Here is a 12,797-nt window from a genome sequence, read left to right as displayed (position 1 = left end):
GGGAAATTTGCTGGCTACTACAGTACAGTTTGAATCCATGACCAGCTGTGTGTTGATACGGTGATATTGCTTGCAATTTACACATGCATGCTTCTTCACAGTTGAGGCAATGATCTTTATGTGCCTGCCAATTTGCATGAATGAAGCTTCCTTTAATGTTACCTCATGTGGAGTGGAGGGGAAACGCATGAATCTGCGTATTAATTCATGCATTGTAAGGGCGTACAAAAATGAAGAAATATTTAGTTGTGACATACCACATCTTTGCTATTGCAAAGCAGCATTTTACATGTAATGTTAACGTTTTGTCTTGGTTGAGTAATATTACTCTACTTTTCCCTTTTGTATTATTAAAATGTAGCCTTTGTCAGAATCTCTCAAATCTCACAGATTTACCACTGTTTATAATGTACTGTACCATATAACTTTCTCCCAAGCTCCCCTTCTACATGTATAACCTCAGGCAGTTAGGTGTAGTAAAAGACAAACAGGAGTTTAGTTACAATTTAAACAATGTATTATTGATAACATTCATAAATAATAATAATCTGAAAAGTACATTTTAATATTGGCAACGATACAACTGATAAATGGTTATGTGTAGTTTCAGGTGGGACACAGACTTGTTAGTTACTTAAAATGTCTCTAGTTAAGTCCTCATTTTGGGTCAGCTTTCCTCAAAACAGGCCGCATGCCTGTCTCAATATGGCTGCTGAGCTGTGCTCTTCTTTGTGTTGTCCTTTTCAGTTCATGCTGTGAGGTGGTCTTTCATCAGTTTGATAAGAGAGAGGGTGAGGTAAAGCAAGCAAATTTATAGGTTTTCTGTCCAACCCCTAGAGCCAATAGGGTGTTTTGGTGCTTAAAGGCTTACAAGACAGTTCCAAACAGCCATACTTCAGACCAATGGGGTGACAGAAAACCTTCACACCTGTCCTCCAAACCATATGTTAAGATGAAGCTTACCAGGTCAGTAGATTGGCTTTCCTTTGAGGGTTGACTGAGAAACAGCAGAGAAACACTTACCAAACTTTTTTGAGGCACTTCCTCCAACCCTGTCATAAAATTACAAAGAGACTCATTCCTAAAAGGGGGGAAGGGGTTCTTAAACCATCAAACCATTGCTGTTATTATCTACAATGTAACACTAACATTACATTGCTTTGTCCAAGTTACAAATAAAGATATACAAAATATTTATCAACTTGTATGCAAAGTTTCACATCACAACAGTTACCAATGCTTTAATTTTGACAAACAGTACATGACTTCCCCACGTAGATGGAGCAATCATGTAAAATACGAGATTTGTTACAAATATTATTCCATCTTTTCACAAGTTCATTATTGCCCAATGTTTCCAAAACATTACGCCGTTCGTGGGATGTGCATGCTGATCGCTGCCTGAATGCCATCTTCTGGCAGCTCCTAGCAAGTTAGGACAGCTCATGAGCTCTCCTAAATCTGGGGGAAGTTTGGAGTAGTTACCTAAATTAAAATGCTTTTATTTCTATTCCATAAGAGTAGGACAAAATTTGCATCACTCTGAGATTTCTGAGACAGGACCGTTTTCCTACTCTAGACACTTGATAAATATGGGCACAGTTCCCTCATCTAGTTTACTGCATTAGCCTAAGAAAATTTCCTCCCTGTTTACCAAACAAAAGAATGCTTTATGAATGCAAATCTGTGAATGTAATGTAAAACGATTACAGTAGGGGATTGAGCATTTCATTCATTTTTAAATCAGATTGGTGGGGTCTTTCAGATGTTCCTGCAGGCTATTCAATCAAAGATTATAGTATTTAGGTTGAAATCATGAAGACTGAAGTGGCGGCCAAGGTCAAGCAAAAGAGTGGCCATTACATGAATGTGAGATTCTTCCCTTTGTTAGAAATGCATGTTGAGTCAGGTGTTGTGTGTGTCTTAGGGGAGAAATAACTGCTTGAAGGACATGTAGTTGAAGACACTTACTCTGTGTAAGAGCCATTGATTTAACCACTCTACGCTTTACTGTATTAATGAAACACACTTTGCAATAATTATGCAGAAATGGTTGCTTTTTCTCTTTTAATGACATTTATATTGATAGTCATCACGATTAGAATAAATGACTGTCATTCAAAGAGTGAGGTTTATGTTCTGCAGCAAACATTTTTGATACTGTATGCTTTTACACAGATGTTACGTTAATTTCTATCCATCTTGTTTAGATATCCGGAAATAATCTCATTAATCTCCTTAAAGACTTGCTTATTTAACATGATGAACAAATATTTCCTTTTTTGAAATGCCAAAGCTAGCTGGATTTTTAGTGTGACAGAAGAAAGTATCTTCTCAAGCTTTCTCTCTGAAATCTCAGTTGGAAGAAATGGAAAAAGAAACAGATTAAAATAATATACCAGTCTAGTATATTGGAAATACACTGCTAAGAAACAAAAGTTATTTTTGTTTTATATATAAAAATATTTTGCCTTGTTGCTTGAGTTTCCTATAATATAAACTCTATGAAAATGAGTTGAAATGTCTTTGTTCTTAAACTCTCTATTATTACAGGTAAGCATGACATTCCTACAACACTCTAAGCCTAACGCCACAAGATAAAATGTAATTCTTTCAAATGGAAAAGAGGTAAAGCTGTGTGCCTTGGGATTATGACATCACTGCACCTCTGTTTGTACAGATTTTCAACTTAACACTGTCAAATTATGCTTCAGTCCAAGTAAGAGAAGGTTACTTCAACTAATTTGATAGGGTATAAAATATAATCCCCATAGTGTGGAAACAGGTTTCTAGAAAAAGTATTGCAATAAGGGGTTGGAAAATGGTTTTGAAAATCAGGAAACTGTTATACTTGCTTAGCAGATATCCACGACTTTGTAGAGGTCACTGGGGTCCTTGAACCTTTTCAGGAAATATGGTTATAAGAATGTAATAATAACAAACACACCCATAGTAATAGCTAAAAAAACATTTTCTTTTAAGAGCTGTTTGACAGAGGTCCAAGTTTATAGTTAGAAATAAAACAATAATAGCTTACTGGCAAGAAACAATGGTGGCCAGAAAAGTAGAAGGCAAAAGAAAAACAGGGCCCTAGAGGTGGAACTGGAATAGCGTCCATAGTTACATTATTGCTCATGTTATAATAAATACCTTTAATATTTAAAAACTAAGATTCTCTGGTCATCCTTTGCTCCAGAAGTGGAAAGATAATATATACCTTAATGTTTCTGAATACATCTTCTAAGAATGTATACAGTTAAAATTCAAACCTGGACTGTATTTCTTTTTTCAATAGCGACCCAATCTAACAGCTGCTCATGGTCATGTCCACTCTCCTTTTGTCTTTAGAAATATTCCTGGGGGCGGCACGGTGGCGTAGTGGTAACGCTGCTGCCTCGCAGTAAGGAGTCCTGGGTTCGCTTTCTGGGTCCTCCCTGCATGGAGTTTGCATGTTCTCCCCGTGTCTGCATTGGTTTCCTCTGGGTGCTCCTGTTTCCTCCCACAGTCCAAAGACATGCAGGTTAGGTGCATTGGCGGTCCTAAATTGTCACTAGTGTGTGTGCCCTGCCCAGATTTGTTTCTGCCTTGCACCCTGTGTTGGCTGGGATTGGCTCCAGCAGACCCCCATGACCCTGTAGTTAGGATATAGTGGGATGGATGATTCCTGGACATTCATTTTCTTTATGGTTTCCAACATTTGTGAAGCAAAAAAAAATCTTCATATAATTCCTTTCACAAAAATGCAACTAATATTAACTGCTTCAATATCTATACATGTAATAATTTACAAATCAAAAATGGCTGTTCTAAGAACAATGTACATGGTATAAATTGCACAGCATCACTTTAACTACTAAAGTCTAAGGGAGAGCCAAAATCAAGTTGCCCACCAATATGCTTGAAAATATTCAAATAAGAACTATGAACCTCAGAATGGAGAAGAATATCATGTGAATAGCAGGTGAGCAAGAGATATGTAAAACTGGCAGTGGTCAGCTCTGAATGATGTCTTTCTCTGATTAAATTAAGGACTATCTTTGATACCCTGTGACTTTTGTTATATTGTTATATGTATTGTTATACTGTGCCTCATGCTAGTCTAGTCCACAAAGCTGAACTTGATCGAGTAGAGCTAAGTGATGTAAAATCCAGTGTGACACAGCAATTGGTGGAGCGGCGAGAAAGTTTAAAGCCACATTCAGTGCTGGCATAGGCACCAATCCCAAACAGCCATATTTTAGACCAATGGGTGCACACATTGCTTTTTCACACCTGCCCTGAAACTGAAGCTTGCCAGCTACTGCAGGTTTATGGCCTTCATACAGGGGTTGGGTAGTTAAACATTAAAGCTTTGGTGTTCTCATCAATGAAATCCTGAAGCACTAATATTTTCATTTGCTTTGTCTGACTTACAAATAAAGACATAACAAAATATGTATCAACTTATATACAAAATATCATTCCACCACAGTATGGTATATACAGGTGCCGGTCATAAAATTAGAATATCATGACAAAGTTGATTTATTTCAGTAATTCCATTCAAAAAGTGAAACTTGTATATTAGATTCATTCATTACACACAGACTGATGTATTTCAAATGTTTATTTCTTTTAATTTTGATGATAATAACTGACAACTAATGAAAGTCCCAAATTCAGTATCTCGGAAAATTAGAATATCAATTAAGACCAATGCAAAAAGAGGATTTTTAGAAATGTTGGCCAACTGAAAGGTATGAACATGAAAAGTATGAGCATGTACAGCACTCAATATTTAATTGGGGCTCCTTTGGCCTGGATTACTGCAGCAATCCGGCGTGGCATGGAGTCGATCAGTCTGTGGCACTGCTCAGGTGTTATGAGAGCCCATGTTGCTCTGATAGTGGCCTTCAGCTCTTCTGAATTGTTGGGTCTGGCGTATTGCATCTTCCTCTTCACAATACCCCATAGATTTTCTATGGGGTTGAGGTCAGGCGAGTTTGCTGGCCAATCAAGAACACGGATACCATGGTCCTTAAACCAGGTACTGGTAGTTTTGGCACTTTGTGCAGGTGCCAGGTCCTGTTGGAAAATGAAATCTGCATCTCCATAAAGTTCGTCAGCAGCAAGAAGCATGAAGTGCTCTAAAACTTCCTGGTAGATGGCTGTGTTGACCTTGGACCTCAGAAAACACAATGGACCAACACCAGCAGATGACATGGCACCCCAAACCATCACTGACTGTGGAAACTTTACACTGGACCTCAAGCAATGTGGATTCTGTGGCTCTCCTCTCTTCCTCCAGAATCAGGGACCTTGATTTCCAAAGGAAATGCAAAATTTCCTTTCATCAAAGAACATAACTTTGGACAACTCAGCAGCAGTCCAGTTGAGACGCTTCTGACGCTGTCTCTTGTTCAAGAGTGGCTTGACACAAGGAATGCGACAGCTGAAACCCATGACTTGCATACATCTGTGCGTGGTGGTTCTTGAAGCACTGACTCCAGCTGCAGTCCACTCTTTGTGAATCTCCCCCACAGTTTTGAATGGGTTTTGTTTCACAATCCTCTCCAGGGTGTGGTTATCCCTATTGCTTGTACACTTTTTTTCTACCACATCTTGTCCTTCCCTTTGCCTCTCTATTAATGTGCTTGGACATAGAGCTCTGTGAAGAGCCAGCCTCTTTAGCAATGACCTTTTATGTCTTGCCCTCCTTGTGCAAGGTGTCAATGGTCGTCTTTTGGACAACTGTCAAGTCAGCAGTCTTCCCCATGATTGTGTAGCCTACAGAACTAGACTGAGAGACCATTTAAAGGCTTTTGCAGGTGTTTTGAGTTTATTAGCTGATTAGAGTGTGGCACCAGGTGTCTTCAATATTCAACCTTTTCACAATATTCTAATTTTCCGAGATACTGAATTTGGGACTTTCATTAGTTGTCAGTTACAATCATCAAAATTAAAAGAAATAAACATTTGAAATACATCAGTCTGTGTGTAATGAATGAATCTAATATACAAGTTTCACTTTTTGAATGGAATTACTGAAATAAATCAACTTTGTCATGATATTCTAATTTTATGACCGGCACCTGTATATATATATTTGGCCCACTTTCAATTTTCAAGTAATTTAAAAAGACATTTGTTCCTTTAGTTTGCATATTACTTTGCTTGTTTTCATTTTTCAGAGGGTCACCCTCGCATATCTCCACGCCTGGATACTACATCAGCCAGCTTCTTCACTGATTCAGGCATGTATACTGAGGAAGATGGTTTGACCTTGAACTGTTTGAATGTGCTGAGTTGTGGGGCCACTTGATTTAAATCTGTCAGAGGTTTACTTTTTACAAGTGTTGTGGATCACTATGGGTGTCTTCTAATAATAATAATAATAATAATACATTTTATTTATATAGAGGCACTTATACTGTAGAATATAAGAAAGAATGGCAGGGGCACCAGGACTCTAAAGACTTGGACTTTCGTCCTTTTGCATAGATATCGGGAGCGCCACACACCCCTTTCCAGCGTCCTCATGACCCAATTGCTGTTCCAATCCATCTACTGACTTCACAGGAAGAGTCACCAGAGACACGAATGTCACTGCCAAGGTAAGTAAACCTCTCAACAAGGTCAACACTCTCTTTGCAAACAGACACACTGCTGATGGCTGTGCCCAAGCGGTCATTAAAGACCTGGATCTTGGTTTTTATCCAGGACACTCACAAGCCCAGACACTCAGACTCCTCACTCAGTCTCCCCGATCAGTGCCTCCATTGACTCCGCGAAGATCACAGCATCGTCAGCAAAGTCAAAATCCATGAATCTTTCTTTACCAACAGATGCCCTACAGCCGAAGGACCCCACAACCTTGCCCAACACCCAGTCCATACAAGCATTTAACAGAGTAGGAGCAAGAACACAACCCTGACAAACCCCAGAATCAACTGGGAAAAACGCAGAGGTCCTGCCTCCACTCTACACAGCACTCACGGTACCAGTGTACAGGCCAGCCATGATATCCAGCAACCTCAAGGGGATGCCGCAAACCCTAATGATGTTGCACAGGGCAGCTCGATCAACTGAGTCAAATGCTTTGCGAAAATCAACAAAGGCTGCAACGAAACTCTGCCGATATTCACATTTCCGCTCTATGAGAACCATCAGTGCCAGGATGTGGTCGATTGTAGACTTCTTAGGCGTAAAACCAGACTGTTCCGGTCGCTGGTAGGTGAGCAAGTGGTCACGGATCCTATTGAGGATAACCCTAGCAAGGACCTTACCCGGCACCGAGAGCAGTGTTATCCCCCTGTAGTTGCTGCAATCCAGGCGATCACCCTTCCCTTTCCAGATAGGGACAAGTCCCATTTTCCAATCAGTTGGGATGATGCCAGTCTACCAAATGGAAGCAAAGATTTCTTTCAATGCTAGGAGGACAGCCTTACCACCAGCCTGGAGAAGTTTACCCCGGATACCACAGATCCCTTTAGCCTTTCCACCCCTCAGCTGGTTCATCACCTGTGCAATCTCAGTGAGATTGGGTGGTTCATAGCTAATTGGAGGATCAGCCTCAAGAACCGTGGACCCAGAGATATCCAACATCCTAGCCAGATGATCAGCTTTGAACAGCTGGTCAAAGTAGCCAGCCCAGTGGGTCACAACTGCAAAGTCATCCGTAAAGACTGTTCCATCAGCTGCTCTGACTGCAGCTCTCTGAGGAACAGATTCAGATGTGCGTAATGCTTTGATTCCTCTGTAAGCAGGACGTAGGTTGCTAGACCACAGATGGTGTATCACTTGCTCACAGATTCCTCTAACAAACACATCTTTATCTGCCCTCAGAGCTTTTGCAGTCATCTTTCTCAGTTCCCAGTACAGACCAGAGTTGCCATTGAGCCGTGCGCTGCAACTCCTCTCGATGCTATCCAGGGTGCCCTACAAGATGAAACACCTCCTTCTGGGAACACCGGTAACACCAACATAACCCTCAGCAACCTTCAGGGTCTTGTCACGGAAGGTTTCCCACATCACATTAGGATCGGCAGTCGTAACCAAAGCTGAAAGTTCCTCACACAAACTGCATGTAAACTCATTAGAAACAGCCTGGTGTTGGAGTCTGGCCAAGTCTAGGCTCATTTCCCTAGCAGGTGGTAACCTACTGGACCTAAGCTGGATCCTAAGAGTTGCAACAACAAGTCTATGGTCTGAATTCACAAACTGAATTTCAGAAGTGCCCAGTTATTAAAATAAGAAGTAAGTATTTAAAGTATTTAAAATTATGAAGGGAATTAGTAAAGTGGATTGAGACTGTTATTTTAAAATTAGGGTTAGGGTTTTTATCCAGGACACTCACAAGCCCAGACACTCAGACTCCTCACTCAGTCTCCCCGATCAGTGTCTCCATTGACTCCGCGAAGATCACAGCATCGTCAGCAAAGTCAAAATCCATGAATCTTTCTTTACCAATAGATGCCCTACAGCCAAAGGACCCCACAACCTTGCCCAACACCCAGTCCATACAAGCATTTAACAGAGTAGGAGCAAGAACACACCCCTGACAAACCCCAGAATCAACTGGGAAAAACGCAGAGGTCCTGCCTCCACTCTACACAGCACTCACGGTACCAGTGTACAGGCCAGCCATGATATCCAGCAGAGGGGATGCCGCAAACCCTAAGGATGTTGCACAGGGCAGCTCGATCAAAGAGTCAAATCCTTTTTTATTTTAATGTGTCCATTTTCTTTTATTTTTATGCCCAAGGAATTTCTTTTTAATATTATTTTATTCTCAGAAGGTGCATGTAAAAGTTATCATTGTTTGCCATTATATTAAGCACCATATTTATCTGCACTATAGCATCATGGTTTCAATGACAATACTTCCCAGAAGGTACCAGTATTGCACTGCATGTGATATCACTGGAGCAACCATATCAAGGTCGCTGTGTTTATCCGAGATTTGGAGAATACCATGAAGTTTAGTGATTCTTTAGAGGTTATGGTTTAGAGGTAACATTTCTAACTTAATAATGACTCTGATTCTTGATAAGTGTTTTGACTGAGACAAAAGATACACATACACAGATGCATTTGACTTCCAGGTAAAAGAAATCCACTTGACTATTGATGGTCTGCTGTCATTAAAAACATGTTTCTTTCATGACTGAGAACATTGACACAGTTTTTACATTTTGGTGATGCCACTCCATTGCCATTTTGTGTTTGGGTGGTCCCATATTGTTGTTAGTGATAGCACCCTATCATGTGATAGGCAAATGAGTGACTTATGCTAGTCCTGATGTCTGTGTAATGAATGAAAACTTTTAGTGTCTGATTAGAAGGGGGTAAAAGATTACCAGGTGGCTAGATTATTTGCATGTGGCTTGACTTTGATTTGTTTTCATTTTGGGCCTTGATATTTATGTTTTTCTTTTCCCAGTTTTGTGATCCACTTATCTCCTCCATTGTTTAACCTTGGCAAAATACTGTGCAGCTCCAGGTGTAAAAATGTTGTTTTAGTTTACCAGTGCTTGTCAGGTTAAGTTGGATTTTACAGTATATGTATGTGAATTAGGTAAAGGAACATTCAGAGATTTAAGGCCTTTACACACATACTGTATGCATTAAAGGCCTAGCTGAAGGAGAAATGCTGGTCTTGCTGTTTTAACAATTACAGAAAGGCACTTAATGTGGGTAATTAGAAGGTAGGCCTTGAACATAGCTTGAATATCGTTTTGGTTTTCTTTTACTTTGCACTTTAAATGTGTACATAGAGTGCCTTTTTTACAGGTTTTTGAAAATTCGTCATTGCTGCCACTTTCATCCTGTAAGATTACCTGACATTTACATTCTTCTATTAAACAGTGTTTTTGAATAGTATCAGTCTTACCTTTATTGTTCAGCTTATAAAAGTCTTTAGTCGTTTATTTTTATATTATTTTTAAATAAAGAATTACATAATTCTGTCTGATGACTGTTTATTCTTGAAATATACTCTATGGGGCGGCACGGTGGCGCAGTGGTAGCGCTGCTGCTCGCAGTTAGGAGACCCGGGTTCGCTTCCGGGTCCTCCCTGCGTGGAGTTTGCATGTTCTCCCGTGTCTGCGTGGGTTTCCTCCGGGCGCTCCGGTTTCCTCCCACAATCCAAAGACATGCAGGTTAGGTGGTTTGGCGATTCTAAATTGGCCCTAGTGTGTGCTTGGTGTGTGGGTGTGTTGGTGTGTGTCCTGCGGTGGGTTGGCACCCTGCCCAGGATTGGTTCCTGCCTTGTGCCCTGTGTTGGCTGGGATTGGCTCCAGCAGACCCCCGTGACCCTGTATTCGGATTCAGCGGGTTAGAAAATGGATGGATGGATATACTCTATGACATAGCTATAGGGCAGAAAAGGAAATTCTTAAAATCGATGGGCTGAAGACAAAAAAATCTTGCATTTAACTTTTGTTAGTATGAATGTGAATGCTTTAGGCTATTTTACTTTTTCCAAATCTCAGATTTCTGTGTAGATGCTGAATGCTGATATCCCTTTAGAATGTCTTAGGAACAACTGGAGCATCATTAAATGTTAAACAAGGCCAAGAACAGCACCCTACAGGTAGCATTACTTTCATACTATCTTGCACATACTGTACCACACTCAAAACAAAAGGAGCAATTAATTCAAAACTGATAAAAAAAAAACCTATTTTATTACGCAGTTGTTTTACTAAAGAATCCATTAATGTATTTTCTGCTTTGACTAAAATTAAACAAAATTATGAATTATTTAACCAAACAAATTTTTAAACCCCTAGATAGATAGATAGATAGATAGATAGATAGATAGATAGATAGATAGATAGATAGACAGCAGTGGTGACTGCTCTAAGACTACAAGGGAAGCTCCGCTTCCTCTACTATGTCAGAAAATAAATGCTCATATATGCACTGTCATATTTATATTGGTTTTAATAAAAGTACGCTAGAATGCATTCAACTTCATGACTAGTTCGTTCAGAATCAGGTATTTATTGTAGATTGTTTGACGCGATTTTCTTATCATACATTTCCGTGCAGCACAGCGCGTTAAACCCTCCTGAAGCCCAGCTTCACTGGAGCTCTATAGGCAAGCACAGAGGAGCTTATTTCACTGCAGAAAAGCTGGTCAGTAATTGGATAAATGCACCAAAACCGTCACTTCCAGGGAAGCTCAGCTTCTCTGGGAGTGAATGGAACAGTGGGCAGGCCAGGACGCTAGGCTGCTGCATGATGATTGGAGGAGCTGTTTAAAGGGCGGAACCCTTTTTTTGATTGACAGCATGTCTAAGTATACATCAGCACTACAGAGATTCGAGTTCAGTCCCATGCGGATTTGCAGGTGAAGTCGTACGACAAACTGCTGCACTCTGAATTGTTTGCTAGTGATATAAACCATTTTTGTTTGTCCAAATCATTCTTTAAATAGTAAAAAAAAAAAAACATTTTATAGCGTTCTTGACTTTGCTCCTTGTTTCAGCATTGTAAAGTTAGTTTGTTCATATAATTAAAGTAGCTCGTGGAAGGGGAAACTAGCCAGCTAGCAAGCTGTGCATAATGGCAGACAGTGCTAATATTGTTGACCTGCTTTTGGCAAAACCATTGTAAAAGATGGAGCAGGAGACAGCAAAGAGGTTTGGGGTTCTCCGGCCCTGTATATTGTCTGGATTCCACAATCAAATAAACAGGTCAAAATTATAAACAAAAATGCGTTCATAAGCGTGACGCCGAACCGTGGCGTCCGCAGCCATTTTATAGGGGAGGAGCCGGAAGTGGAAGAATGCTGGGAAGGACCGTGAGGGAGGACGGGAAGGATGACGTCAGGGCAAGATGGCGGAGGAAGGGCGGAAGTGCCGTACTGCGGTCAGCCGTCAGCTATGGCGGAGGGAGGTCTTTTTTCCTATGAGGAAGCAGAGGGAGAAAGTTAGTACCCTGCCATTCCCTGCCGGCGAACACGTTCCCAGGTGCGCTCGAACCCATCCGCGGCCTCCTACTCGCGCGTGCGTGACATGATTCCCCCCCCCTTAGCCCAGAACCGTCAGGTCGGGCGGACCTAACCGAGAGGTCGTGAACCCGAGAGAGGGCATTGGCATTGGCCTGTAGGGTGCCTCGCCGATAAGTGACAGCGAACTTATATGGTTGCAAGTCCAGAAACCATCTGGTGACCCGCGGATTCGACTCCTTGTGCAGAGACATCCACTGAAGAGCAGCGTGATCAGTCACCAGAGTGAATTCGCGACCCAGCAGGTAGTAACGGAGATGGGTCACTGCCCACTTAATGGCCAAGGCTTCCCTCTCCACTGCCGCGTACCGGGTCTCCCTGTCCATCAGTTTCCGGCTTAGATACATTACAGGGTGCTCGACACCATCGACGCTTTGGCTCAACACGGCACCCAGGCCTGTGTCCGAAGCGTCGGTCTGGAGAACAAAAGGGAGCCCGAAATCGGGCGACCTCAACACAGGTGCCAACGTTAGGGCCTTCTTTAGGTCACTGAATGCGTGTTCCGCCTTGTCGGTCCACACCACATACAGGGGAGTACCCTTCTTTGTCAAATCAGTCAAGGGTGCTGCTCTTTCGGAGAAACGGGGAACAAACCGGCGGTAGTAACCCGCTAGCCCCAAGAAAGCCTGCACCTGCCTCTTGGTATTCGGACGGGGCCATTCCAAGATGTCTTTAATCTTTGAGCACTGGGGTCGCACCTGTCCCCGTCCCACTAGATAGCCTAAATATTTGGCCTCCTTTAAGCCAAAAAAACATTTCCGTGGATTGATGCGGAGGCCGGCTCCAGCTAGTGTTCTGAGGA

General features: G+C 41.5%; 1 long non-coding RNA gene across 2 annotated transcripts in view; it reads left to right on the top strand.

Annotated features, from left to right (window-relative positions):
* LOC120530381 overlaps positions 1-12,797 on the top strand; it is a 194,509-nt gene that overhangs the window by 167,099 nt on the left and 14,613 nt on the right. The window contains exon 3 of one of the 2 annotated variants that reach the window (XR_005633954.1): positions 6,481-6,593. The exons of the other annotated variant lie outside the window; for it this stretch is intronic. This is a non-coding gene — a long non-coding RNA (uncharacterized LOC120530381). The remainder of the gene's footprint in view (positions 1-6,480; positions 6,594-12,797) is intronic. 2 annotated transcript variants of the gene reach the window in all.

Source organism: Polypterus senegalus, chromosome 5, assembly GCF_016835505.1.
Source record: "Polypterus senegalus isolate Bchr_013 chromosome 5, ASM1683550v1, whole genome shotgun sequence".
Classification (NCBI taxonomy): domain Eukaryota; kingdom Metazoa; phylum Chordata; class Cladistia; order Polypteriformes; family Polypteridae; genus Polypterus; species Polypterus senegalus.
Note: the sequence above shows the minus strand (reverse complement) of the source record. Positions and strands in the feature narration are given on the sequence as shown.